This window comes from Schistocerca serialis, chromosome 4, assembly GCF_023864345.2.
Source record: "Schistocerca serialis cubense isolate TAMUIC-IGC-003099 chromosome 4, iqSchSeri2.2, whole genome shotgun sequence".
Lineage (NCBI taxonomy): Eukaryota > Metazoa > Arthropoda > Insecta > Orthoptera > Acrididae > Schistocerca > Schistocerca serialis.
In genome coordinates, this window is record NC_064641.1 from 209,140,232 (window position 1) to 209,168,199 (window position 27,968).

Here is a 27,968-nt window from a genome sequence, read left to right on the forward strand (position 1 = left end):
CTTGACTGATGGAGCTGCTAAATGCTATACCACCTACTGCACTCCCCTGACTTAAGCCCTCGTGACCTCAACTCAGTTTCTAAACTGAAGGAAACACTTCACGGCATTCGCTTCAGAAGGGCTAAAAATTCGTCGGGCAATAGACCGCGTTCCGGTCGCTGGTAGCCGAGCGCTTACAGGCGCTTCAGTCTGGAAACGCGCGACCGCTACGGTCGCAGGTTCGAATCCTACCTCGGGCACGGATGTGTGTGATGTCCTTAGGTTAGTTAGGTTTAAGTTGTTCTAAGTTCTAGGGGACTGATGATCCCAGATATTAAGTCCCATAGTGCTTAGAGCCATTTGAACCATTTGAATAGACCGCGCCGCTCGAACTGTCAACACAACTGGCACTGCTAAGAGTATCCTACAACTTCCACATCGCTGACAACGGGCTTTACTGGTAGACAATGCTGGTGACTGCTTCGAAGGTCAGTCACACTTTGAAACACGTATCTATTTTGTACGAGCTGTAATAAATAGTTACCACTATTAAAGTTACAACCCTCGTAAATTGTAAACCCCCTTGAACGAACACCACTAAAGCTGGCAACTTAGAAAAGAAGACTGCTTTTGTGGACCACCTGCTTAAGGAAGGCCATAGCTAGAAGGTGGAACATGAAGTATTACATTACATCAGTAAAGGAAGGAAGATGAACTATGTTGAAATAATGGAAATCAATTAACATTTGTCTATCAGTCCAAGCATAGTACTGAATAACCAGACATACTCCTAATCCCATCCAGGCCATGTCGTAAATTACCCATCTTACTGAAATACAAGAATTTCCTTTATTTCAGTTACTATAATTTTTCTTGTTGTGTTAAGAATCTTTACTTTGTACAATCAAGAGATCTTCTCTTACCTGCTTAATCTCATTTGTGTATCTTATCTGTTTGTAGTTTAGGGCCTATTGAAGACAAGTGTTTTGTTCAGCTACACTTTTGGAACATGTGACCAAAGTTTATTGTTCAGTTTATTTTCTTCCATGAGCAACTGTAATAACATTTATATACACTGAAGCGCCAAAGAAACTGGTAGAGTCATGCGTATTCAAATACAGAGATACGTAAACAGGCAGAATACGGCGCTGCGGTCGGCATCGCCTATATAAGACAACAATTGTCTGGCGCAGTTGATAGATCCGTTACTGCTGCTTCAATGGTAGGCTATCAAGACTCAAGTGAGTTTGAACGTAGTGATACAGTCGGCGCGCGAACGATGGGACACAGCATCACCGAGGTAACAGTGAAGTGGGGATTTTCCGTAAGACCATTTTACGAGTGTACCGTGAATATCAAGAATACGGAAAATGTCAAATCTCCGACATGGCTGTTGCCAGAAAAGGATCCTGCAAGAAAGGGACCATCGACGAATGAAGAGAATCGTTCAGCGTGACAAAGACGCAACCCTTCCACAAATTGCTGCAGATTTCAGTGCTGGGCCATCAACAAGTGTCAGCGTGCGAACCATTCAACGAAACATCATCGATATGGGCTTTCGGACTGCACGGCACAAAAGCTTTACGCCTCGCCTGCGCCCATCAACACCGAAATTGGGCTGTTGATGACTGGAAACATGCTGCCTGGACGGACGAGTCTCGTTTCAAATGGCATCGAGCGGGTGGATGTGTACGGGTATGAAGACAACCTCATGAATCCATGGACCGTGTTTGTCTGCAGGGGACTACTCAAGCTGATGGAAGCTCTGTAATTGTGTGGGGTGTGTGCAGCTGGAGCGATATCGGACCCCTGATACGTCTAGATACAATACTGACAGGTGAAACGTACGTAAGCATCCTGTTTGATCACCTGCATCCCTTCATGTTAACTGTGCATTACAACGGATTTGGGCAATTCTAGCAGGACAATGAGACACCCACTACATCCAGAATTGCTACAGAATGCCTCCAGGAACACTCTTCTGAGTTTAAACACTTGTGCTGGGCACCAAATTCCCCAGACGTGAACATTATTGAGCATATCTGGGATGCCTTGCAATGTGCAGCTCAGAAGAGATCTCCACCCCGCCGGCCGCAGTGGCCGAGCGGTTCTGGACGCTTCAGTCCGGAAACACGCGGCTGCTACGTTCGCAGGTTCGAATTCTGCCTCGGGCATGGATGTGTGTGATGGTCTTAGGTTATTTAGGTTTAAGTAGTTCTAAGTTCAAAAAATGGTTCAAATGGCTCTGAGCACTATGGGACTTAACATCTGAGGTCATCAGTCCCCTAGAACTTAGAACTACTTAAACCTAACTAACCTAAGGACATCACACACATCCATGCCCGAGGCAGGATTCGAACCTGCGACCGTAGCGGTCGCGCTATTCCAGACAAGCGCCTAGAACCGTTCGGCCGCACCGGACGGCGTTCTAAGTCTGGGGGACTGATGACCGCAGATGTTAAGTCCCCTAGTGCTTAGAGCCATTTGAACCATTTGAAGATCTCCATCCCTCGTATCCGTACGGATTTATGGACAGCCCTGCAGGACTGACTGCGTCAGTTCGTCCAGCACTACTTCAGACATTAGTCGAGACCATGCCTCGTCGTGTTGCGGCACTTCTGCGCGCTCGCGGATGCCCTACACGATGTTAGATAGGTGCACCAGTTTTTTTGGCTCATCAGTGTAGTTCATTAGTTAACTGTCACATATTTTATTTTCCTTAAATAATCTTACATCGTATTTACGCTGAAATAATCCCTCTTGTTTTATTCCTAAACCTAATATTAACATATGTCATCTTTGAAAATGGAGATATTCTGCAGATGCACGAATTGAAAATCTTTTATACAACAAGATTTCACGCACCACATACCTATTTATCTTTGTAGCTGATCATGTGAAATAAATAACAAATAAATAAATAATAAATATTGTAGAATATTACACGAGTGTTGTGTAAGTTTTCATTCATATTAAATACTTAGGAACTAAAAATTACGAGTAACTTAAACTGGAAAGATCACATACATAGTACTGCAAGGAAAGAGAACCGAAGCCTGCGATTTATTGGCGGAACACTTAAAAATGCAGTAGGTCCATTAAAGAGAGCGCCTCCACTACGTTTGTCCATCCTTTTTTGGACCACTGCTGCACAGTATGGGATCCTGTAGGACTGACGGAGGACATCCTTGCTCGACTAGCATTCCTGAAAAAATATGATGAAGAATAAGGCAACGACAACCTCGGATTTTATGCCACAAAAACTTCCACTTTACCTTTGACAGATACGAACTGCGTCAGAGACCATGTCTCGTTTAAAGAAGGCTTCAGAGTGAAACATATACCTTCTTGTCTTGGAGGAACTTAACATGTGTTGCAAAGCAGCGAATGCTATTACGCACACATCACTTCTTTTTTTAATTTATTTGCTTCCAGAATGTGCCATACAGCCATTTCAACAAAGGAAATGTTATATAACAATTTGTTTTCGCAATTCTTGGTAGACATTATTTTAAATTGTATTCTGGTACGAAGCTACATAGGATTAACAAAGGACTGATTCGACATGAAAGGTACTCACACATAGAAGCTCATCTATTCGGCTATGTTGCATTACGGCAGTCAGCTTTATGCCACTGAGATTGTCTTTTGAAGAGCTCTTGAAATTCGACGACTGAGAATATTTCGTTCTTCACTTGTGTGACCATATTGTCCGTCACTGCTTTACAATTCCTGAGGATATTTTCATTCTGTCGTTGCATCTACAGAATGAAAATACCCTCAGGAAGACAGTATTTCGTTCCAGTAACAAGCAGTTGCTTCTATATTTCGGTAAACGAAATGGTGAGATGATCACCCGCAAAGCAACGTATTTGATCCTTTACGTGCTGTCATGTGTTGGATCCTTTGTTTCGATATTACTATTAGTGTATGAAATAATACTGGATGGTACTGTTTCGTTTTAAGCCTTGTGTATAAGCCGCTATGGCGAGTTTCGTCTCGTATTAAACCGAAAAAAAAGTTGCGGAATGAACTATTCAGATGCAACCATCTTCGCGATCCACTCACATGGAAACATTAGTCGTTTATAAGCTTCTCTTATGTAAGAGTCATATAGTCATCTGGTGGCACTTGTCTGACAGGGAGTCCTAAAATATTACATTTCCAGCTGAGGAACGCTCAATGGAACTAAAAGTGCAATTTTTTCACGTGAGACAAGATATATTTACTGAAACGTATTCCAGAGGACGACGGTTCAATCCCGCGTCCGGCCATCTTGATTTAGGTTTTCCATGATTTTTCTAAATCGCTTCAGCTAAATGCTGGGATGGTTCCTGTGAAAGGGCACAGCCAACTTCCTTATCCATACTTACCTAATCCAATGAGACCGATAACCTAGTAGTTTGGTCTCCTCCCCCAAATCAACCCAAACCCAACTGAAACGTGTTCTATAGCTTCAGCTCTGTGTAACACTCTCGCTCTGACAAGAATAATTAGTTATGAATCTTTCAAATCTTCTGCACACTTTCTCTGTACGTTCGGTCGTTTGGACTTGAAAAAGAGTGGGGAAGTTGGTGAAAACCGAAAAGTGTGCATATAGGAATTTTGTGGCTTCTTTCTCACATCAATCTAATTTCCTCAAAACCCTGTAGTTAACACACAAACTGTTGTCTACTTCATCACTTCCCTCCTATCCTGCTTTACTTTACTTAGCCAATGTGACTGATTTCGTAAGGATAAGACAAAAATCAATGCTACTGACTTATCTGTACGAGTTGACTGCATTTATAGCCACCTGCCAATCCACGTAGCTGTTGACTTTACTCCTAATGTCGAATTGATGTCAAAGCATTTTCTTCTGGGTATTTTTCTTGGACAGCGAAATCTGGTTGTGCAACGAATCTTTCCTTTGCTTTTTACAACATTATTGCGCATAATGATACTGTTGCAAGTTCTAAAAGTACCTGGAGACAATTGCTGCAGTATCTGATTCGCAGTGGGAACAACAGTGCGGGCCGTTCCACCCCGCAGCCGGGACTTCCCTGGCACGGGCTCCTGTGATTGTGACGCAGACCTGCCAACTGCAAGTGAGAACGCCGCCGAGGATTCCCCAACCAGAGGCGTGGTGCCAGCAGCTGCAATCGGCGAGGAGCTTCCGTCTACAAGTATTACGGACGCCACATTTCTCTCGGCGGGTATCCGGTTCGTGATAGACAAGGTCGGTGTCTCAAAAGACTTCTCAAGAGCCAAGATAAATGGTTCAAATGGCTCTAAGCACTACGGGACTTAATATCTTAGGTCATCAGTCCCCTAGACTTAGAACTACTTAAACCTAACTAACCTAAAGACATCAAACACATCCATGCAGGAGGCAGGATTCGAACCTGCGACCGTAGCAGCAGCGAGGTTCCGGACTGAAGCGCCTAGAATCGGTCAGCCAAGGTAACATTAGCTTAGGCGACAGGAAGAAATTACAATTACAAGAATTAACACAATTTCAAATGAATTGTCACAAAGGTTCATGCCGACTAACTGCCGCCAAAGTGACATAACAACTTCATCAGCATCTGAAACAACCAATCTACCTAATCCAAGCCCAAAACGTGACATGCAGTCTGAAAAATTGTGTCCCGAAACCCATCCTCCAGAAGTACAGATACATCTACACTTGCATCCAAACCTAAACGCAACAAGCTACCCTTTGGTGAGTATCGGACGGTACTTTGTGTACCATTGTCATTTCCCCTCTTTCCTTTTCTAGTCGCGAATGGTACACAAGAAGAATGATTGTTGATGTGTCACCGCGTAAGCTCGAATGACTTTAATTTTACTTTCATGGTTTTGCAACATACTGGTTGACTATCCTATGCATGATCGCTCTCTAGTTTTTAACAGTAAACCACTCCGTCATGCGCAACGCCTCTCTTGTAGTATCTGCCACTGGAGCTGAGATAACATCTCAGCGACGCTTTCGCGCTTGTTGTGACGAAAAGCGTTGCTCTTCTTTGGATCTGCATGGATTATATTCTCTCCAAACCACGTGAAAAGTGCTAACTATAATGGAATTATTTGGTCCAGAAAGTCATCCATCACCATTTTTTCCACAACAGCGGAGAATAAAGCATGATGAACCCATAATGGCAACCCATAGACGTTTATAAGTTGAACAATCTCCTCCTGCCGCCAGATATTAAATTGGAAATGATGTAGCGTCAGAAATAGCTCATGGGATTTGGCTGGTGCCGACACAGCTTTTCAAGCACAAACATGAACAAGGATTATGTCAAGTTCCAGGTGATCATGTGATTCCTGTGCTACAGAACTTCTTTCTATAAAAAGAGCGCCGTGGTACTAGACGATAGCATCCCTATTCATAAATTCAGCATATTTTCAGGTTAATACAAGCACCTGACGTGAACACTATTGAGCATTTTCTGCAGTGCCAAGAATTCGTATCAGATTACCCTTGTCAGTGACAACGTTATTTCGAAATATTCGCCCGTGAACTATTTTGGCATGAAGTATACCGTAAGAAACTGAAGAATCACTCAACAGTGTTATGGTACAAAGTTACTGGAAACTGCAAACCCTGGACATATACCACATAGTGTTAAACAGTCCGAAGTTTTACTGATGAGGAACATTACCGTTTCTCTAGACGAAATTTGTTACATCAGTTACTGAGTTTCTAAATTCACTCCAGCTACACATTTAGCATCTTTCATCAATTTCTCTTGTCACTTTTGTCACACGCGGGTGTCTGCATGTTGGTCTGCCACCACGATATTTGCTGCTGGCGTTCAATAACAAGCTCCTCATCCAGGCCTCGAAGGCCCGAGGGATATCGACTGGCTGCCGTGTCATCCTGTGCATTGCAGCGTCACGAGGAAGCGGTATGTTGGAATGTTGGAGAATGTGGTCAGCACACCGCTTTCTCGGCCGTTTTGCCTATTTTCCAGACCGTGGAGCTGCTACTTGTCATTCAAGTACTGTAGCTTCTCAGACGGCTTCACGAGGCTGAGTGCACCTCGTTCCAGTTGTCCCAACAAGGAAAAATCCTCGGCAGTACCAGGAATTGGACCCGGGTCCACCTCATGACAGCCATCTATGCTGACCTCTCCGCTACGGGGTGAACTGTTGGATATAAATAGCCAGACGTGGATGTCTTATGGAAGCTATAAGTTCCCTAGTTCCAATATCATTTCCATTATCTGCTTACACAGACTCAGTTTGCTACGAATGTCTGTCGTTTCGCATCAAAATGTCAGTTATATTTCTAAAATAATAGATACAAAATTTTACGGGTAATACACTCCGAGGCATGTTTTTAATGTAAGTACCGTTCTGGAATTTCACCGCTGCAGCACCGCGGTCGGAATTTGGCGCAAGCCACAGATGCCTTTACAGAGTGTTCCGGCGTTTTTACGTTTGTTCGTGAATATTTGACATGCCTCCTTCGACTGAGAATCCTGCCGACTGTGAAAATACGCGCTGTGATTCGTTTTCTTAGAGCTAAAGTGGCTGACATTCGTCGTCAAGTCAGTGAAGTGTATGGAGAAAACATTACGAGCTCTGGGATGGTACGGAAATGGGTGCGAGGTTTTAAAGATGTCCGCAGGAATGTGCATCGTGAGCGCGACCTTCAGTCATTATTAACTATTTGGTGTAGAAAGTCGATGAAAAAGTGAGAGAGAACATCGCTTTACGATTTCAACGTTATGTGATGAGGTTGCTGAAGTGTCAAGAAGTGTGCTTAACGCAGTTGTTACAGAACACTGAAATTTTCAAAAACTGTGCTCACGTTAGGTAGCAAAAATACTGACTGAGGTGCACAAAAACAAACATTTAGCCAATTTTTTGACTTTCCTATAGCGGTACAGTGGAGAAGGTGACGAGTTTTTAACCCCTTAATGTGTTGCGAATTCCACCAATGCTGTTTTAAAAATTCGAAGGTTAACTGTTCTTGAACGCCAGTGCCGGCAGGTGCTGATTCTGCGCCAAGTTACCAACACATTCACCTCTGTGTTTCGGGTACCTCTATGACACCACGATTTTTTATTTTTCATTTAGAGATTTATTCAGGTATTAGGGGGTTAAGCCGAATTGGGACAGGCGATGAAACATGGGTGGCTACCCCTCAGTCAAAGCAGTATCCATGGAATGGCGGCATTCGATACCACCCAAGGACAGGAAGGGGGCGCCGCTTGTAGATTTTTTGCCTTGTGGTGAAACCATAAATTCTACAACTTATTGCGTGAGACCTTTAAAAAAAAAACCTGGGCCGTGTAAGTGTAATCAAAAACAGAAGGTGTGTCATTCTGAATAAGAGAATCGTTTTGCTTCACGACAATGCCCGTCAACACGCGACCAGTCGAGCTCAACAGCTGATCGGATCATTTGGCTGGGAACAACCTCATTACCCTCTGTACAGCTCAGATCTAGCGCCCAGTGACTACCAGGTGTTCCTGCATTTGAAGAAGCGTCTGGTTGGTCAGCACCACGACGATCATGAAGATTATAAGTAAATTGAAGGTGGTGGGGGAGGCGGGAGAAAGAAAGGGAAAGGGAAGGGATTACGGATGACAGCTGCTTCGGGACACTAAGCAGAATCGGCGTCGACGAGCGAAAATGTATACTGGACCGGTATTCGAACCCAGGATCCCCTGCTTACGAGGTAGGTGCGTTACCCGCTGCGCCATCCGGGACAGTATTATCGCAACTGGGCGGACTATTTCGGCACGCCTCAAGGCCGACCAATATTCCCACCGAGAGCCACCTATTCGCAGTCCCTGTGCATTTCCTCCATAATCGCTTCTCTGAGATTCCTGCAGGAGGTCCGATGTACTTGTGCGTAGGCACTGAAGAAGTGGATCCATTATCCATCCAGGCGAATCAATTATGTGAATGTGTGGTGTCTGTTCTTTCAGACATGTCCTACAGAACATGCACCACATATTTATATATATGACGAAGATGTCAAACTAATGTGTCGCAATGGTTACTTAATCAGGTGACAGATTTCTACGACGAAGGTATTCAAAAGCTGTTTGCAGGATGCGATAAGCACCTTAATAATAGTGACAATTATATAGGTTGAAGTATAGGTATTCACGAAAACAACTAAGAAGAGTCTACATGTTTTATATTTATTCAGAACAGTATTCACTTCACGCTTTGTACATCCAAATAGTTACTCCTTCAGAATCAGCACATCGGCCGCTTTGAAGCGCTGTAGATGGAGCACAACTGCTACCCCCCACCGCTGACGTGCACCATGGCAGTGAAGATGCACATATGTACCAGTTGACTGTTTGGGGTTAGTGGAACGGGTCAACTCGAGGAAGTGGCAAAATGGCAGGAAGCAGTTATCACCTTCGGACGTGGCCAAGAGCACACCGTGAATGAAGTTGCCTGATCTTTTGGTGTACCAACGCATACTGTCCGCCGTGTTGACGAGCAATTGTGTGCCAATCATATACAGTTGACGCTTCTGAGACTTATTGACTCTCACCTTCTTCTACGATAATTATTTAGGATGAAGGAATGGATTAAAATTTGTACCAGCACCGAGATCCGTAGCCGAGTCTTCTGCTTACCAGGCCTATGCGCTATCCGCTGCACGTCACTCGCACTGCAAGTACCATCCCTGCACAGCACGCGCCTTCTCCAACAACTTCCAGTTCACACCTAGCCCATTGCTATTCAATTTTTAATTGTGTGCCACTTGCAGCCGTGTAATACCACTAAGAATACTGGTTGTAAAAACATCTTAACAGAAACAACTCAGATCCGAGTGTCATGCGTGGTGAGTGACAATCGGTTTCAAAACTGACAGAAATTGCTGCTGTCAGTGAATGCAGCACCTTCTGAAACAGATTCCAAGCTAACATTGTGAATGGAACTGCATCATGATGGGCATGTGTAGTGGGGCAACTCGCAGTAGACCATAGCTCGCTGTGTCAAATAAAGCTACATGTCTTCAGTGGTATAACAGCACCAAAACTGGCCAGCAGTTCAGTGGAGGCTTGTAGTGTGGTCCGCCGAAACGTAATTTTTCCCTGTTTTCAAATGAAGCAAGGCATTAAGTGCATCGACGTTCGAACGAAGTGTTTAACCCGCTGTGTCTGGAGGGTGCAGTTTGGGGCAAAGGTGGTTCTATGATGATTCGGTGATGTTCTTCCTACCATGACTTACGCGCATCATTTAGGTTACCACGAATACGAACCAGGATCCAGAATGAGATTTTCACTCTGCAGCAGAGTGTGCGCTGATGTGAAACTTCCTGGCAGATTAAAACTGTGTGCCGGACCGAGACTCGAACGTGGGACCTTTGCCTTTCGCGGGCATGTGCTCTACCAAGTTTGGAATGTAGGAGACGAGGTATTGGCAGAATTGAAGCTGTGAAGACGGGGCGTGAGTCGTGCTTGGGTAGCTCAGCTGGTAGAGGACTTGCCCGCGAAATGCAGAGGTCCCGAGTTCGGGTCTCGGTCCGGCACACAGTTTTAATCTGCCAGGAAGTTTCATGAATCAGGATGTTTATTTCAACATTCTAGACGACCATTTTATTGAGACTCCTTTAGCACCTTCATAAACAGCAAGATGGGGTCAAGATGACGGCAATCATGTTCACAGGGCTGCATGAATGCCTTCTTGGTTTGACAAACACTCAGGCGCCCAATCTCTACCCCGACTGGCTCACAAAATCATCCAATCTTTCTCCCATAGACGATGTCTGTGATTATCAGGAAGAACAGATGAAGCCTAGAAATCACAGTCGTCGCAGTTTGGAAGCTGTGCGTGATCTAGTTTTCAATAAGAGGCTTCGGCTCAATACGGCATACGTGAAAGAACTCGCGTAATCTCTCCCTCGTCAAACAGAGGCCACTGTCAAGGTATTGGCGTGATGTCTTCAACGGATTATTAATTATTTATCCGGTGTGTTTATTCGGTGTTATTTTATCTTGCTTTGATATTTTTAGCTCTCAGGTCATAGGTGTATGTCACTGGAAAACAGAGTACCCACAATGAAGTAATGCAGTATCGTTACATAATGATATTGCAGCTGATGCGCTCTCTGACTGAAGATGTTACAGAAATTTTTCGGAAATGTAAATAATTTTATAAGGAAAAACGTCTCCACTCTCATAGAATATATGAATCGAGATCGCATGCGCAAGCGAAAAGGTTCGCGCTGCCTATTCGGATCGCAACGGGCAGTCATGGGGCAAAGACGTGCTGTCTGGCGAAGTGGCCATGCGGTTAAAGGCGCTGCAGTCTGGAACCGCAAGACCGCTACGGTCGCAGGTTCGAATCCTGCCTCGGGCATCGATGTTTGTGACGTTCTTAGGTTAGTTAGGTTTAACTCCTTCTAAGTCCTCGGGGACTAATGACCTCAGAAGTTGAGTCCCATAGTGCTCAGAGCCATTTTTTTTGCTGTCTGGCTCGGTCGGTCAAATCACAATTTTACACAGAAATGTTAAGTCTAGATCGATTTAAGAAACTAGAAAGCTTGTAGAGTTATTAATAACGTGTGACTTGTTGGATACGCAGTTGAGAGAAAGCTTGTCAAGTTATTAATTACATTAACTTATTGAATAGAGGGTGGATAAAATTTGTAATTTAAAGTTTTTGACGTTATGTTAACTTAAATACGGGTGGGTTCCCTAAATAGCGAACGCACCAGTTACGTAGCTTCATTTCGTCGCCAACAGTTAATTACAGCTTTAAGACAACAGAGCTACGACGTAGGTGCTTTTTTCTGCGCGGGGGAGATCTATAGAAGACTGCAGGTTGGTGAAATTTAACAGAATTTCATGCATTTCACACAGAGCGGTGAAAGCAACTAGGCACTTCGTGTATACTGCATTCTCAAAACAAACGGGATCAGTGATACGTCATCTGTGATAACACAAAGCAGGCTGGCCGTGTGGCATCGCCCGCTCTGCCTGTGAGTGGACATGTGGCTGCTCCTTCAGCAAGGTCCGAGCAGGCACACGGGGGGAGGGGTTTATTAGTTATTGGGAGCTCCAACGTTAGGCGGGTGATGGAGCCCCTTAGGGAAATAGCGGGAAGGTCGGGGAAGAAGGCCAGTGTTCACTCTGTCTGCTTGCCAGGGGGTCTCATCCGAGATGTGGAGGAGGCTCTGCCGGCGGCGATAGAGAGCACTGGGTGCACCCGACTGCAAATTGTTGCTCATGTCGGCACAAATGACTCCTGCCGTCTGGGTTCAGAGGTCATCCTCAGTTCGTACAGGCGGTTGGCGGAATTGGTGAAGGCGGAAAGCCTCGCTCGCGGGGTGAAATCAGAGCTAACTATTTGTAGTATCGTTCTCAGAACCGATCGCGGTCCTCTGGTTTGGAGCCGAGTGGAAGGCTTAAACCAGAGGCTCAGACGATTCTGCGGAGATCTGGGGTGCAAATTTCTCGACCTCCGCTATCGGGTGGAGAAATGTAGGGTCCCTCTGAATAGGTCAGGCGTGCACTACACGCCGGAAGCGGCTACAAGGGTAGCGGAGTACGTGTGGAGTGCACATGGGGGTTTTTTAGGTTAGAGAATCCCCTCCCTAGGCCCGACAAGACGCCTCCTGAGACGCAGCAAGGTAGGAGTAGGCAAAATGCAACAGGGAATAACAATATCAATGTGCTAATAGTAAACTGCAGGAGCGTCTACAGAAAGGTCCCAGAACTGCTCTCATTAATAAACGGTCACAACGCCCATATAGTACTAGGGACAGAAAGTTGGCTGAAACCAGATGTAAATAGTAATGAAATCCTAAACTCAGATTGGAATGTATACCGCAGAGACAGGCTGGACAGTGAAGGAGGAGGCGTGTTTATAGCGATAAGAAGTGCAATAGTATCGAAGGAAATTGACGGAGATCCGAAATGTGAAATGATTTGGGTGAAGGTCACGGTTAAAGCAGGCTCAGACATGGTAATTGGATGTCTCTATAGGCCCCCTGGCTCAGCAGCTGTTGTGGCTGAGCACCTGAAGGATAATTTGGAAAATATTTCGAGTAGATTTCCCCACCATGTTATAGTTCTGGGTGGAGATTTTAATTTGCCGGATATAGACTGGGAGACTCAGACGTTCATAACGGGTGGCAGGGACAAAGAATCCAGTGAAATTTTTTTAAGTGCTTTATCTGAAAACTACCTCGAGCAGTTAAACAGAGAACCGACTCGTGGCGATAACATATTAGACCTTCTGGTGACAAACAGACCCGAACTATTTGAAAAAGTTAACGCAGAACAGGGAATCATCGATCATAAAGCGGTTACGGCATCGATGATTTCAGCCGTAAATAGGAATATTAAAAAGGGTAGGAAGATTTTTCTGTTTAGAAAAAGTGACAAAAAGCAGATTTCAGAGTACCTGTTGGCTCAACACAAAAGTTTTGTCTCAAGTACAGATAGTGTTGAGGATCAGTGGACAAAGTTCAAAACCGTCGTACATAATGCGTTAGATGAGTATGTGCCAAGCAAGATCGTAAGAGATGGAAAAGAGCCACCGTGGTACAACAACCGAGTTAGAAAACTGCTGCGGAAGCAAAGGGAACTTCACAGCAAACATAAACATAGCCAAAGCCTTGCAGACAAACAAAAATTACGCGAAGCGAAATGTAGTGTGAGGAGGGCTATGCGAGAGGCGTTCAATGAATTCGAAAGTAAAGTTCTGTGTACTGACTTGGCAGAAAATCCTAAGAAATTTTGGTCTTATGTCAAAGCGGTAGGTGGATCAAAACAAAATGTCCAGACACTCTGTGACCAAAATGGTACTGAAACAGAGGATGACAGACTAAAGGGCGAAATACTAAATGTCTTTTTCCAAAGTTGTTTCACAGAGGAAGATTGCACTGTAGTTCCTTCTCTAGATTGTCGCACAGATGACAAAATGGTAGATATCGAAATAGACGACAGAGGGATAGAGAAACAATTAAAATCGCTCAAAAGAGGAAAGGCCTCTGGACCTGATGGGATACCAGTTCAATTTTACACAGAGTACGCGAAGGAACTTGCCCCCCTTCTTGCATCGGTGTACCGTAGGTCTCTAGAAGAGCGTAGCGTCCCAAAGGATTGGAAAAGGGCACAGGTCATCCCCGTTTTCAAGAAGGGACGTTGAGCAGATGTGCAGAACTATAGACCTATATCTCTAACGTCGATCAGTTGTAGAATTTTGGAACACGTATTGTGTTCGAGTATAATGACTTTTCTGGAGACAAGAAATCTACTCTGTAGGAATCAGCATGGGTTTCGAAAAAGACGGTCATGTGAAACCCAGCTCGCGCTATTCGTCCACGAGACTCAGAGGGCCATAGATACGGGTTCACAGGTAGATGCCGTGTTTCTTGACTTCCGCAAGGCGTTCGATACAGTTCCCCACAGTCGTTTAATGAACAAAGTAAGAGCATATGGACTATCAGACCAATTGTGTGATTGGATTGAGGAGTTCCTAGATAACAGGACGCAGCATGTCATTCTCAATGGAGAGAAGTCTTCCGAAGTAAGAGTGATTTCAGGTGTGCCGCAGGGGAGTGTCATAGGACCGTTGCTATTCACAATACACATAAATGACCTTGTGGATGACATCGGAAGTTCACTGAGGCTTTTTGCGGATGATGCTGTGGTGTATCGAGAGGTTGTAACAATGGAAAATTGTACTGAAATGCAGGAGGATCTGCAGCGAATTGACGCATAGTGCAGGTAATGGCAATTGAATCTCAATGTAGACAAGTATAATGTGCTGCGAATACACAGAAAGATAGATCCTTTATCATTTAGCTACAAAATAGCAGGTCAGCAACTGGAAGCAGTTAATACCATAAATTATCTGGGAGTACGCATTAGGAGTGATTTAAAATGGAATGATGATATAACGTTGATCGTCGGTAAAGCAGATGCCAGACTGAGATTCATTGGAGGAATCCTAAGGAAATGCAATCCGAAAACAAAGGAAGTAGGTTACAGTACGCTTGTTCGCCCACTGCTTGAATACTGCTCAGCAGTGTGGGATCCGTACCAGATGGGGTTGATAGAAGATATAGAGAGGATCCAACGGAGAGCAGCGCGCTTCGTTACAGCAACATTTAGTAATCGCGAAAGCGTTACGGAGATGATAGATAAACTCCAGTGGAAGACTCTGCAGGAGAGACGCTCAGTAGCTCGGTACGGGCTTTTGTCAAAGTTTCGAGAACATGCCTTCACCGAAGAGTCAAGCAGTATATTGCTCCCTCCTACGTATATCTCGCGAAGAGACCATGAGGATAAAATCAGAGAGATTAAAGCCCACACAGAGGCATACCGACAATCCTTCTTTCCACGAACAATACGAGAATGGAATAGAGGGGAGAACCGATAGAGGTACTCAAGGTACCCTCCGCCACGCGCCGTCGGGTGGCTTGCGGAGTATGGATGTAGATGTAGATGTGATATATGATATTCATCAACCATATTTTTTACGTAGGGTACACGAGGGTTTCAGACACCAAGACCATATAAATAATCTTATCCTTCTGTGGCACCCCATGCATTCTGCTAAGTTCTTAACAGAACATTGATGAATGTAACTACACGATCAACTTCTACGCAAAAGCAGTATAGCATCACTCACAATTCGTTTTAATTTTGTTAAACTTTCGTCGAGATTAACGTCAAGTAAGTAACACCTTGATTTGTCCCATATGCTCATGCTACTAAACTTCGTACAGATTGTGTGTTAAAAACGGGAGGGTATGGCGAAGCATAGACGTTCTGCACTAGTTCGTTTTAGCCGCGGACCGGCATAGAAGCCACTGATTTCATCCCATCACAACCGTGTTTCCGGTGTGGCCGAGCGGTTCTAGGCGCTTCCGTCTGGAAGCGCGTGACCGCTACGGTCGCACGTTCGAATCCTGCCTCGGGCATGGATGTGTGTGATGTCCTTAGGTTAGTTAGGTTTAAGTAGTTCTATGTCTAGGGGACTGATGACCTCAGATGTTAAGTCCCATAGTGTTCAGAGTCATTTTGATCAACCGTGTTTCGGTTCTATTCCGACGTATATCTCTGATAGGCTGGGATGTCTGCCACGACCGATTAACCCCAGCAGTATAACAGGTTACGGCTGCATACTTTCCAACTGTCTTTCTTTGCACGCCTCTCTCAGCCGGGGTGTCATATTGGGCTCGTTGTACGTGTACGGCGAACTAGAGGAATGTTCTTCCGTACCAGCTCAACGGACGCGTCAAATACCAGTCTACACTCACCCAACAGGTTGACCCCGTTTCACTATATTCTCCTCCATCTGCAGACTCCTGACAATATACACCGGTAAACAAGGTGACTAAATTTTCAGTCAATCAACCAACCTTAAGAAACTGAAAGAGATAGACACGTTCATAAAAAATCACTATTTTCGGTCAGATTTTAATGCATTACTCAAGTACTGCTGTGGGTTCTCCCATCCTTGAACTTAAGTACTGTATATTCGAGCAAAGGCTCATTCAGTGAGGGGATCTGATACGGTAACACTGTCCAGCCATCCCTGTTCCTCGGTCCTCAGTCCCCGCCTCACTCATCAATATCGTCATGGAGCGAGAAATGAGAAATATTGCATTCAAAAGCAGTGTTTGTCTTACTTCTGGCTAACATAGCCGTGACATAAAGTCATGAAGGGGGTGTGCCACCATGCTGAAAAATATGTGTAGTCTGCAGAAAACTGACTACGTTGCTGAGGGAAAACTCATTGACTGAATGCAACTGATATTACTGTGCAAATAGGCATGGGCGATAGGTGTACAGAAGATTTTATTCGTAATATAGGCAAAACTGTTTTTGATAAACAGACTCCCATTCCTGTTCGAATTGATTAAAGTATCGAATATCCTTCCATTTCAAAATCAGGTCAGTTTTGTGAACTAATCGCTAGTGCTCTCCGAAAAACTAAAGTACAAATCGGCTTCCGTACACGAAAGAAACTCATTTCTGTCTTACGAACTTAATTAGACCAAAAGGTAGATACATTTTCGAAGTTAGGTGGTTACAAAATTACAAACGGATCATGTGATCGTATGTTCGTATGAGCGTGACTTTGAGACTAGATTTAGAAAGCACATTTATAAGAACGCTGCTGCCCTTGTATGTCATCTAGCCAGCGAGAATCATTTCCTAGGATAAATGAAAGTGTGATATCCATTTTGCACTTCGAGTCGTATATTAAAATATGCTTGAAGAACTTGAAATTTACAAACATTACATGAGTAATCTACCAAACGTCCTGAACGAGCAAATCAGCTCGAATCGTAAATGCTGCTCTTCCTTGTATCACCATCTCGCTTCCCTGCAGTGCCTACATGTCAAGATGCTATTTTTAACTACGGCCCTCCCACCAAACGCCCCTCCCCATTCACCTATTATTATATTGTTTGCACTTTACATGTCAACTCATAACAGCTTATAGTTATGGGTAAGTTCTTAATTTTTAGTCTTTGCCAGTGACTTCTAGTCGTTTTAATCCTATGTTGTCTCAGATATATGTAAAACGTTACATATTCTCTGTTCTGATTATCACGCTGGATAGAGCCATGGCGTTTACTCATTTCAGTTGCTCAAATGGTTCAAATGTCTCTAAGCACTATGGGACTTAATATCTGAGGTCATCAGTCCCCTGGACTTAGAACTACTTAAACGTAACTAACCTAAGGACATCACACACATCCATGCCCGAGGCAGGATTCGAATCTGCGACCGTAGCAGCAGTGCGGTTCCGGACTGATGCGCCTGGAACCGCTTGGCCACAGCGGCCGGCCATTTCGGTTGTAAATGTTTCTTTAAATATTTTTTAATTTGTTTTGCTGAGCTGAGATACTGACACTAAATGTTTAATTCTTTTTAACTATTTGCGTCATGCAGTTCATGTAGCTATATTGGCTCTTATGTACGATGTTTTTCATTTTGAAATGGCAGAGAGTTGTACTGTTCAGGTTATTTGTTTTGCACTTGTTATCTGTAAGTCATGTTTATTTTTTATTGCGACTGCTGTTATTTTTCTGTGTATTTTATTTGCCTGTACCACTAATTAAAACTATGTCACAACGTAGCGTTATACTTGCATGTGCAAAGACGTGCTAACGTCGAACACTTGTACCGTCCTCAATAGTCACACTGAGAATGCTGTGAATTATACGCCACTGCAGAGTGGAAATCTCGTTCTGGATACTGTGTAACTGTTTTACGTTACGCTTACCTTCTGTAAAAGTTTCCCATTTTTATTGTAAATTGCGTTCTATTCTCTTGGTTTAATGCTTCTGTAAGTAACACGTAATTTATACAATGGCGCTGTAGAGCGCCTTGCCCACTTCTGCAACGCCATCTGGTGTTCAAAATTTGTACTTTCGTGTAATAGTCAATGATATTGTATCACACTGCTCATGTTTGTTACCACTGAAAAATGTAGCTATTATGTACACTGTCACTTAAAGTTCAAGGGTACGTGTCTCCTTGTTGTTGTGGTGGTGTTCAATCCAAAGACTGGTTTGATGCAGCTCTCCATGCTACTCTACCTTGTGCAAGCCTCTTCATCTCCAAGTAACTACTGCAACCTACATCTTTCTGGATCTGCTTTCTGAATTCATCTCTTGGTCTCCTTTTACGATTTTTATTCCCCACACTTCAACACTTCCCTCCAGTACTAAACTTGTGATCCCTTGATGCTTCAGAATGTGTCCTATCAGCCGGTCCCTTCTTCTAGTCAGTTTGTACCACAAATTTGTCTTCTTACCAGTTCTGATTAGTACGTCCTCATTAGTTATGTGATCTACCCATCTAATTTCAGCATTTTCCTGTAGCAACACATTTCCAATGCTTCTATTCTCTTCTTGTCTAAACTGTCTATCGTCCTTATTTCACTTCTACTCATGGCTACACCCCACACAAATACTTTCAGAAAGGACTTCCTGGCACTTAAATCTATACTCGATGTTAACAAATTTCTCTCCTTCAGAAACGCTTTTCTTGCATTGCCAGCTTGTGTTTTATATCCTCCCTACTTCGGCCATCATCAGTTATTTTGCTTCCCAAATAGCAAAACTCATCTACTACTTTAAGTACATCATTTCCTAATTTTCTCCATTCCCTCAGCATCGCCTGATTTAATTCGACTACATTCCATTATCCTGGTTTTGTTTTTGTTGATGTTCATCTTCTATCCTCCTTTCAAGAGATTGTCCATTCCATTCAATTGCTGTTCCAGGTCCTTTGATGTCTCTGGCAAAATTACATTTCTTCTCTCTGGACTTTAATTCCTACTCCAAATTTTTCTTTTGTTTCCATTACTGCTTGCTCAGTATGCAGATTGAATAACGTGGGGGATGGGATACAACCTTGTCTCACTCCCTTCTCAACCACTGCTTCGCTTTCGTGCCCCTCCACTCTTATAACTGCCGTCTGGCTTCTGTACACATTGTAAATAGCCTTTCGCTTCCTGTATTTTACCCGTGCCACCTTTCGAATTTGAACGAGAGTATTCCAGTCGACATTGTCAAAGGATTTCTCTAAGAAAAAAATGGCTCTGAGCACTATTGGACTTAACATCTGAGGTCATTAGTGCCCTAGAACTTAGAACTACTTAAACCTAACTAAATGGTTCAAATGGCTCTGAGCACTATGGGACTTAACATCTGAGGTCATTAGTCCCCTAGAACTTAGAACTACTTAAACCTAACTAACCTAAGGACATCACACACATCCATGCCCGAGGCAGCATTCGTACCTCCGACTGTAGCGGTAGCGCGGTTCCGGACTGAAGCGCCTGGAACCGCTCAGCCACACCAGCCGGCCTTTCTCTGAAACAGCAGATGTTATAAATGTTGTTTTTCCTTTCCGTAACCCATCTTCTATGATCCTTATGATTATAACATTCAACTGTATGTCTACTTGATTTTGTAATCCATTTTTATTTCATGTGTCTTTATGTGATTTATTTTCTTTTAGTTGATACGATGGCAAACGCGTAAGATTGGATTAATGATGTCATTTTGTATTAAGTCAGTGCCTTTCCCCTCAGCGACCCACTCAGAATTTTGCAGACTGTACGTATCACTTCTGGCTTTCGAAACAGGTACTGAGTGTTTGGGCGGCGCCAAAACAGTGTAACAGTGTTTCTACTGAAGTCCTGCCGGCCCGTTTTGCACAACTGGTCCGGTGACTCCCCCGTTCTCCGGTTGCCAGTTCCGGGACTAAAGTGTTCCGCTCAGCTGTTAAAAGACTTCCGCTGCTGACTGGCACGCACTGGCGACACCAGGCACTCCTCCCAGCACTCAGGAAGCTGCGGCCTGCGGCGAGCCGTGGCCGGAAGTCGTGACGCGTCGGGAGTTTCTGGGGCCGCGCCGTCGCCCGCACTCACTCCCACGACCTGCTTAGTACAGCACTTGTTCTGTGTTATCCGTACATTTTACTCTTGGTGATTTAACTCCTGCTGCAGAAGAAAAAATGAAAAATAAAAATAAATTAAACTGAACAAAAAGTCACCGGAAGGGCTGGTCCCTTTGAAGACGTGTTGTGCATGTCACCTCAAGGCAGTGCCTTGTTGCATGGAATGGTGAGCGTGTAGTCATTATATCCTAGCAGTCTGCTACAGACAGGACGTATGTAGTAGCGCACATGGCGGTACGTCTCGAGTTAACCAGCGTTGAACATGGAATACGATAATAGGTGTAAAACGCGCGAGTGATAGCGTATTACAAATTAAACGACAATTCGGGTTTCCGAGATCAACAGTGTCAGCGGAGGATATTCAGTATGGTGGGGAGACACGAATAAACCGTCGCACAGGACAGCGGCAATTGTTGAGGAACGAACGTCACATCGCCTCTGCAGGGCCATAAGGGGCGATCGGTAGGGTACTGGAAGTCAGACCGCCGACGGCTCATGTTACGGATCCCTCCCACACCTTTTGACCGCAATATCGAGTCTTTCATTAAAAGTGATACTTTTACGATTGTAATTTACAGTTTCTAATACTTTTTTGTGTGCTCCCAGGTGTGAAGATATCCAGCACAATTTGCAATTTCATCATGCAGCAACTCACGCTTCCTGAACGCTTAGAAATCAGTAAAAAAAATTTACCTCGGTTGTGGGTGCTCATCGTTTGTTCAACAGAGAAATTTGTCGGCATCACTGTGTCTCTATTCAACCTACTCGCTGTGCTTCATCCAGAAGCTACCAAGAAGACAAATAAGCGCGAAGTGTGTACAATATCGCAGCAGCAGCGACCAGTATTGAGGAAGAGTCGAATGTGTTGGTTTCAATACGACCTCAACGGTTGCAGCTATCCGAGGCATCAACTTGGCTGAATATTGAGAAAGGATTTGAACCTGTATACATACAAAGATGTACTGGCTCAAGAGTTGAAGCCAGACGATCACAGATTGAATCGTGAATTCGCTGACTGGGCCGTACGGCGACTGGAAGCTGATCCTGGTTTCAGTGGAAAAAATATCCTTTCAGACGAGGCTCATTTTTGTCCTAGTGGCTTCGTCAATACACAAAATTGTCACTATTGGAGCATGAAAAACACAAGTGCTCGATGAAGTGCCATTGCGTTCGAAGAAACTCACGATATGGTGCGGTTTATAGTCTGGCGGCGTCACTGGACTTGATATCTTGATATCTGACCTTGTACTCAGTGCCCTGCTCGCGACTGACAGTGCTGTCCACAAGTGTCCTACCATTCTGTAATGTATTTCATAACGGTGAAAGAAGGAAATTCATCTTATTGGACCACGTCTGTATTATCGACTGTCCATTATCCAATTACATCACTAAACCGATGGCTTCACTAGAATGTCACGTCAAATGTAACAACATTTCGGCTATAGGTGGATCTTACAAGTCCTTCACTCATTTCGCCGAGCGTCATCTCTCGCTCACCAGTTCAAAAGCTACTGCATAAACAGCTTCGCTTACACGCTTACGAAATTCGAATTGTGCAGGCATTGAAGCGAAACGACTTGCAACTTCGCCACGAATTTGCTATTGAGATTGTTTGACCGGCCTGGATAACACCCCAACTGTTTGGGAACGTTAGTTTCTATGACGGAACAACCTTCCACACATGTGGGAAGGTTAATATACATAACACTCACATATGGGATTCGGAAAACGCCCACAATTGGTGTCTCTCTTGAGGCATAGTCTCTTCTGGTAATTATTTTGTAGATCTACCTTAAACAAAGCAAAGGAAATGTAAAGAAAATCCATGCAAAACCTTTTGAGGTTCACTGCGTGATCCTGGAAACAGCAAGTAGTTACACGACATCGTTACTTTTCAATGCATTTGTAAATCAGGGTTGTTTCAAGTAGGCACACTGCAACCTCATCACAATACAGCTCATGTCGATAATTATATAATCTCATTCTATGTGGTTCGCATGGTTCATCACTAGACTGCGTACTGAGTTGTTATTAGAAACCTCTGGTTATGGCAGAAGTCCAGCGGACTGACCTGTAGTAAAATGACTTTTCCCTCATATAACGCTGTAGTATTTGTACTAGCGTACTGGTGAGCGAACAGTTCTGACGGCGTATCGTAAGTCGTGAACGGATAGCTCAGTTGGTAAGAGTAATTTCTGCGTAACGGTTCTGGGTTCGAGTCCCAATCAGAAAGGCAGTTTCAATCTGGTATGAAGTTTCAAATCAACTCCAGAACGAAAGGTCGCAGATGGGTCGGAAACAGAGACCTGTCATTCAGTTTCTTTGGGCAGAAACCCAGAGCATCACAGATATTCATAGGCGCTTCAGGAATGTCTACGGAGACTTGGCAGTGAACAAAAGCGCGGTGAATCGTTGGGCGAGCCGCCTATGCTCATCGAAACAAGGTCCGAGTTCACGTGTGCTGGCCGGCCGCACACAGCTATGACTCCTGCAGTGCTGGAACGTGCGGACATTCGAGGTGATCGACGGATCGCAGTCAAACACGTCGCTGCTCAAATGAACGTCTCTGTTGGTAGTGCTGACACACTCGTCCAACAGTTGGGGTGCTCACGCGGAATTGCTTGTACGTTACGCGACTGATCGTGAAAAGTTTTTGCCTAACATCGTCATAGGCGATGAAATATGGGTTCATCACCTCGAACCATGAATAAAACGGCAGTCTGTGGAGTGGCGTCATACCACCTCACTTCCGAAGGAAAAGTTCAAAGCAGCACCCTCAGCCGGCGTCTTCTGGGACCCTCAAGGGGTTATTGTTTCATGTCCTCCCACATGGTGCAAAGATCAACGCTGAAGTGCATTGCGCTACCCTTAGGAATCTGAAGAAACGACTTCAGCGTGTTCGTCGGCACAAAAATGCAAACGAAACATATCAGAGCACCCGAGAAAAACTCACAAAATGTTATTGGCCTGTTCTTCCTCGTCCACTCTACAGTCTGTATCTCGCACCTTTGTTTCATCCAATGAAGAATGCACACCACGGGAAGCAGTACGTGGATGAGGATGAAATTGCTGTAGCCAAAAGAGTGGGGAATGATGTGGTATATTGTAATCCTGAAAAAAAAACCAAGCTACTTTCGGAAGAAAATGTGCTGCGTTAGTTATTTACGCCCCTCGTTTTTACATAACGAGTGAGAAAGCGAACTAAGGCAAATTTCAAATCCACTATACCACTCCGCAGTACAAATTACTGTCTGCGTTATCTTACAAGTTTCATTACATTAGAAGGGTAACTTTAGATTTACTCCGTTTGAAGCCTCTTCATTGATTTACACTGGACTATTTATTAAATTCCAGGGTGACTGCTAGCATGGTCGTATTTTACTGTATGTGTCACATGTTCACTTGCTAGAAATAACTGCTGTCTCTACCACCATCGTCACATGGTGAGATATTCTTATGTGTTTGCAACTGCGATTAGAAAGTCAGAAGTATGTGAGCAGCTACATAAACATACTTAATTATTCTTCTTATTCTTTTCTTAGCGGAGCCGTACAATTATTGACGACGCAAACTTGCTATGACAACGGATCTACGTAAAGTTGTCCATTTTGAAACCAGACGACAATTATGAGCCAAAGTACGAATATGTGTTTGAGTAAATAAAAGTGATGATACCGAAGACCCTCAGTCAGTAATTGTCTGTCCTGTTCTATGACTGTCGTAATAACACTGAATTCGATGTATGTACCAACATTTTGGCAACACACTTCTAGCGCAAAACCGTGCCAAAGGCGAAAATAAATGGCTGTGCAAGCGATGAACAGTGATGTCTGCAGTGAACATGAGGATAATCACTGGAATTATTTTTATGTAATAATGCGAAACGAGTATGGTACCGTCCAAACTAATTACAGTGACTGAATACAATTTATACAGCAACTATGGACACCATGACCTCGTACATAGAGCGTTCAGTTATTTTATTCGATTCTTGGAGCTGTTATAAGTACTGTTCCGAACATCTGAACGCTCATTCAACATCTCATTTGGGCACAAATATCGCTCATTCGTTATCGAAGTAAGGCATTTCCTGTTAGGTGAGAGTTTATGTTGTCCTTGGCATCCCTTGCATCGCTTATCTCCATCGTATCTGTGGTCTCTTCCTTAAAAAGTTCCTTTATAAATTGTTCAGGTGAGGTTTCATGTTTTATTCCTACTCCTGGCTAAACTCTTGGGCCTGTATGCCGATTACTGGGAATGCCTAAGCGTTTGTCGTTATCCGAAACTGGGCTCGCAGTCTTGTGCAACTTCCTCTTGCGCCGCTGGTGGAAAGAGTGCGTGACCATATAAGGATACGGGGACTCGGAAGAAGAAAAGTAATGAGTCAATGGGCGCCGCTGTGTACAAAGAATAAAGTATCTCACCGACACAAATACAACGTGCACCACATGTAAGGTCCCTAGATCCCAGAAGCTTGAATTTAACGGACACTAACAAAATGCACAGAAAGTATTTTGTCTATGGTCATCGAAATAAACAGAGCAAATATAAAAGAGTAAGGGACCTAAGACCCTGTTCGCATGAAAGAAAACGTTTCTTAGGTCAAAATGTAATTATTTATCGGCATCGTCGCCTTATAGGTCGGTGGCAGTTATCCATAGATTTTGCACATTGTAAATCCCGTCACGATGTTTCGCAAAATAGTCATAAGAACTCCGTTAAGCTCTTCGGTGAACGTAAAACATTTTTTATGAACACAAGTTTTTCTGACGTTTCTGTTCAACTGTTATTACCTTTTACGACCAAATGAGGCCATCTTTAGATTTAAAAAGTAAAGAGACATTATTTCTCTAGTTTTAAATCTAAAGATCGCCTAATTCTTCCGGAAGCGCTAATGGCAGTTAAATGAAAACGTGATATGTACTATTTGGGTCATAGCACAATAAAACAAGTTCACTGCCATTTCCTGTAACGCAATGTCGCTGTGTGAAACATTTACTCATGGTCAGGTGAACTTTCCAGATAAAATGTTATTTTTTATTTTTCTCTACTCACAAACATTATTATGCAGTTAGTTCACAAGACTATCGTAGTATTTACACGTTCGAGATTCACCATTTGCAAATTAATGTACAGGTGGAACCATGTTTGCATTCTAGAGAACATTGAAGAAAACATTTCCGTCAGATGCGTAGACTTTTAGGGAAATACAGTCAAGGCTGAATTCATTCCACAATTTCTCACTGGGAGGTATATTAGCTTTTCTGTATGCTAAATCCGTCCTACCGACGATAATTTCTTTTCCGGGTTCTTTACATTTTTTCCTTGATATAGTTTCGCTTTTTCTTCCCTGCACTTTGTGAGTGGCAAATATTGCTGGATTCCATTCTTTTCCTGAACATGTTTTAACTTCGTTCTATCATCGATCAGGTGAAATATTTCTTCTGTTATTCAAGGTTTCTTCCTTGTATCTCAGTTTATTTGCCAAATTTTGTGCTGGCCTTTTTAGGAATGTCCATTGTCATTCACCTGTACTGTAGTATACATTACATCTGCAGGTTCAGGGAACTTCAGAAGCCCATAGTAATTTCTCAGTACGTCAGTATCCCTAACCAAATGATTCTCTTAAATTTAAGACTACTCTCCATCATTACTAACTTGCGACCTGCCTCTGTATCAGTTCCTGGGTGCATCACATAGTTCGGAATACGTTTCTCACTGTGATGCAATCTAGATGGAATCTTCTCGTATCTCCGGGTCTTTTATATGTAGCCTACATTTCCATTTCTTGTGATGCTTTAACAGCGTATTTACTGCTGCTAACTGAACTTTATTGAAGGAGTCAAGGAGTCTGTCTGCGCCCTCATACCCACTACAGAATCCGTATTCCCTCGCAACTTTGTCTTCTATTCCTTCCGCTATCATGGAGTTGAAACCGCTATGATGTTTAGATTTTCAACGCTTTTACATATTCAGTTTACAGTTCAATGTCCTCTTGTACTGTCACAGTCTCTGTATCTTCTGCTAATGACCTCCGCAAGTATACCTGAATTGCTGTACTTGGCGTAGGTTTGGCGTCGATTCTCATGAGAATAATCCTATATCCGAACTATTCACAATAACTCATTCTTTGCCCTGTCTTCCTTATTCACAACGAATCGTACTCCCATTACTCTACTTTCTGCTGCTGTTGATATTACCCTATATTCAGCTGACGAGAAATAATTATCCTCTTACGTGAAATGTGAGAGCAATGTCTGTATTGTACTGGCGCCGAAAGATCGATTAGTCGATGATGTTATTGGAACTTTAGCCGTCGATGTACTCTTTTTTGTATATTGCATGGGGGCTTAATTATTAATATATGAATGCAAATACTTTTTATTTTTTTTAGTAGCTGTATGTCCGATTACGAGTCTCGTAAACGGTTGGCCCTGTCTAGTTTTAGTACGCAATCTGACTGCATAGAATAACAACAAAGAATGAAAGAAAATTTCCGTTAACACAATTAATTAATTAAGTCCCCAGCAACTATAAAACGTACGAAACCAAAGCACAAGTGTAACTGTTCTGTGTGTGGAAGTGCGATTCAACGTACACATCTGGCACGGTTCTTCTTCAATAAGACAAGAAATTTTAAATACCATTTATACTGAAGCAATTTAAAAAAATAGAAATACTATAATTGCGTAAGGAAACCAGAATTACACTCTAATACAAGAACACAAGCCAGATGCTTTGTTGACTGAACCTGTAATGACGCATTATTTAAGACATTGAAATAATAAAAAAGAAAGGGAATTTTTTTACCTTCATATATATTGACGAAAAGCACTCTGATCATTACAATATCTCCATTCGAACAACATCTGTTGTCTAGCCCATCAAACACAAACAACTGCATACAACATGGCCACAAATAGCACAGCTATCAATATCCTCTCAGCAAGATCTGCACAAGCACTCACTACTGCCACATCTCGACAAGCACTGACTACTACTACTTCTCAACAAGCACTGAGACTGCCACATCTCGATAAGCACTGCCAGTGGAGGCGGCGGAATAAAACTCTTTGGCGCAATCTCTGGCGCTGTGGCTCAGTGTAGCCACCTTTCATATGCCCTTCCTCTACGGGCCAGAATTTGATGGTATTTTTGCCAGCATTGGTGGTGAAAATACCACCAAATTCGTCCACAAAAATACAGACAAAAATAAAAGATAATATCAATACGTAAATATCACATAATTAGATAAAATTTTGGCTTTGCACTGACCTTTCAATAACCTAATATATAAAATACTTAAGCAATACAAATTCTTTCATACATGTGACTTTACATAATAGTTTACACAATACACAAAAAATCATTTTATGCAAATGTTCACATAAAATGCTTTCAATGATTAAAATAAAAAACGAGTAGTTGATAGTTCCAGCAGTAGCACCCAGCAATGGTCCACAGGTGCAAACAGCAAGAAGTAACATCATTTCAGTAGAAACAGTTCCAACAGTGGCACCCAGCAATGTTGAGTAGGTGCAGACACCGACAAGTGACATCATTTCAATAGAAGCAGTTCCATCA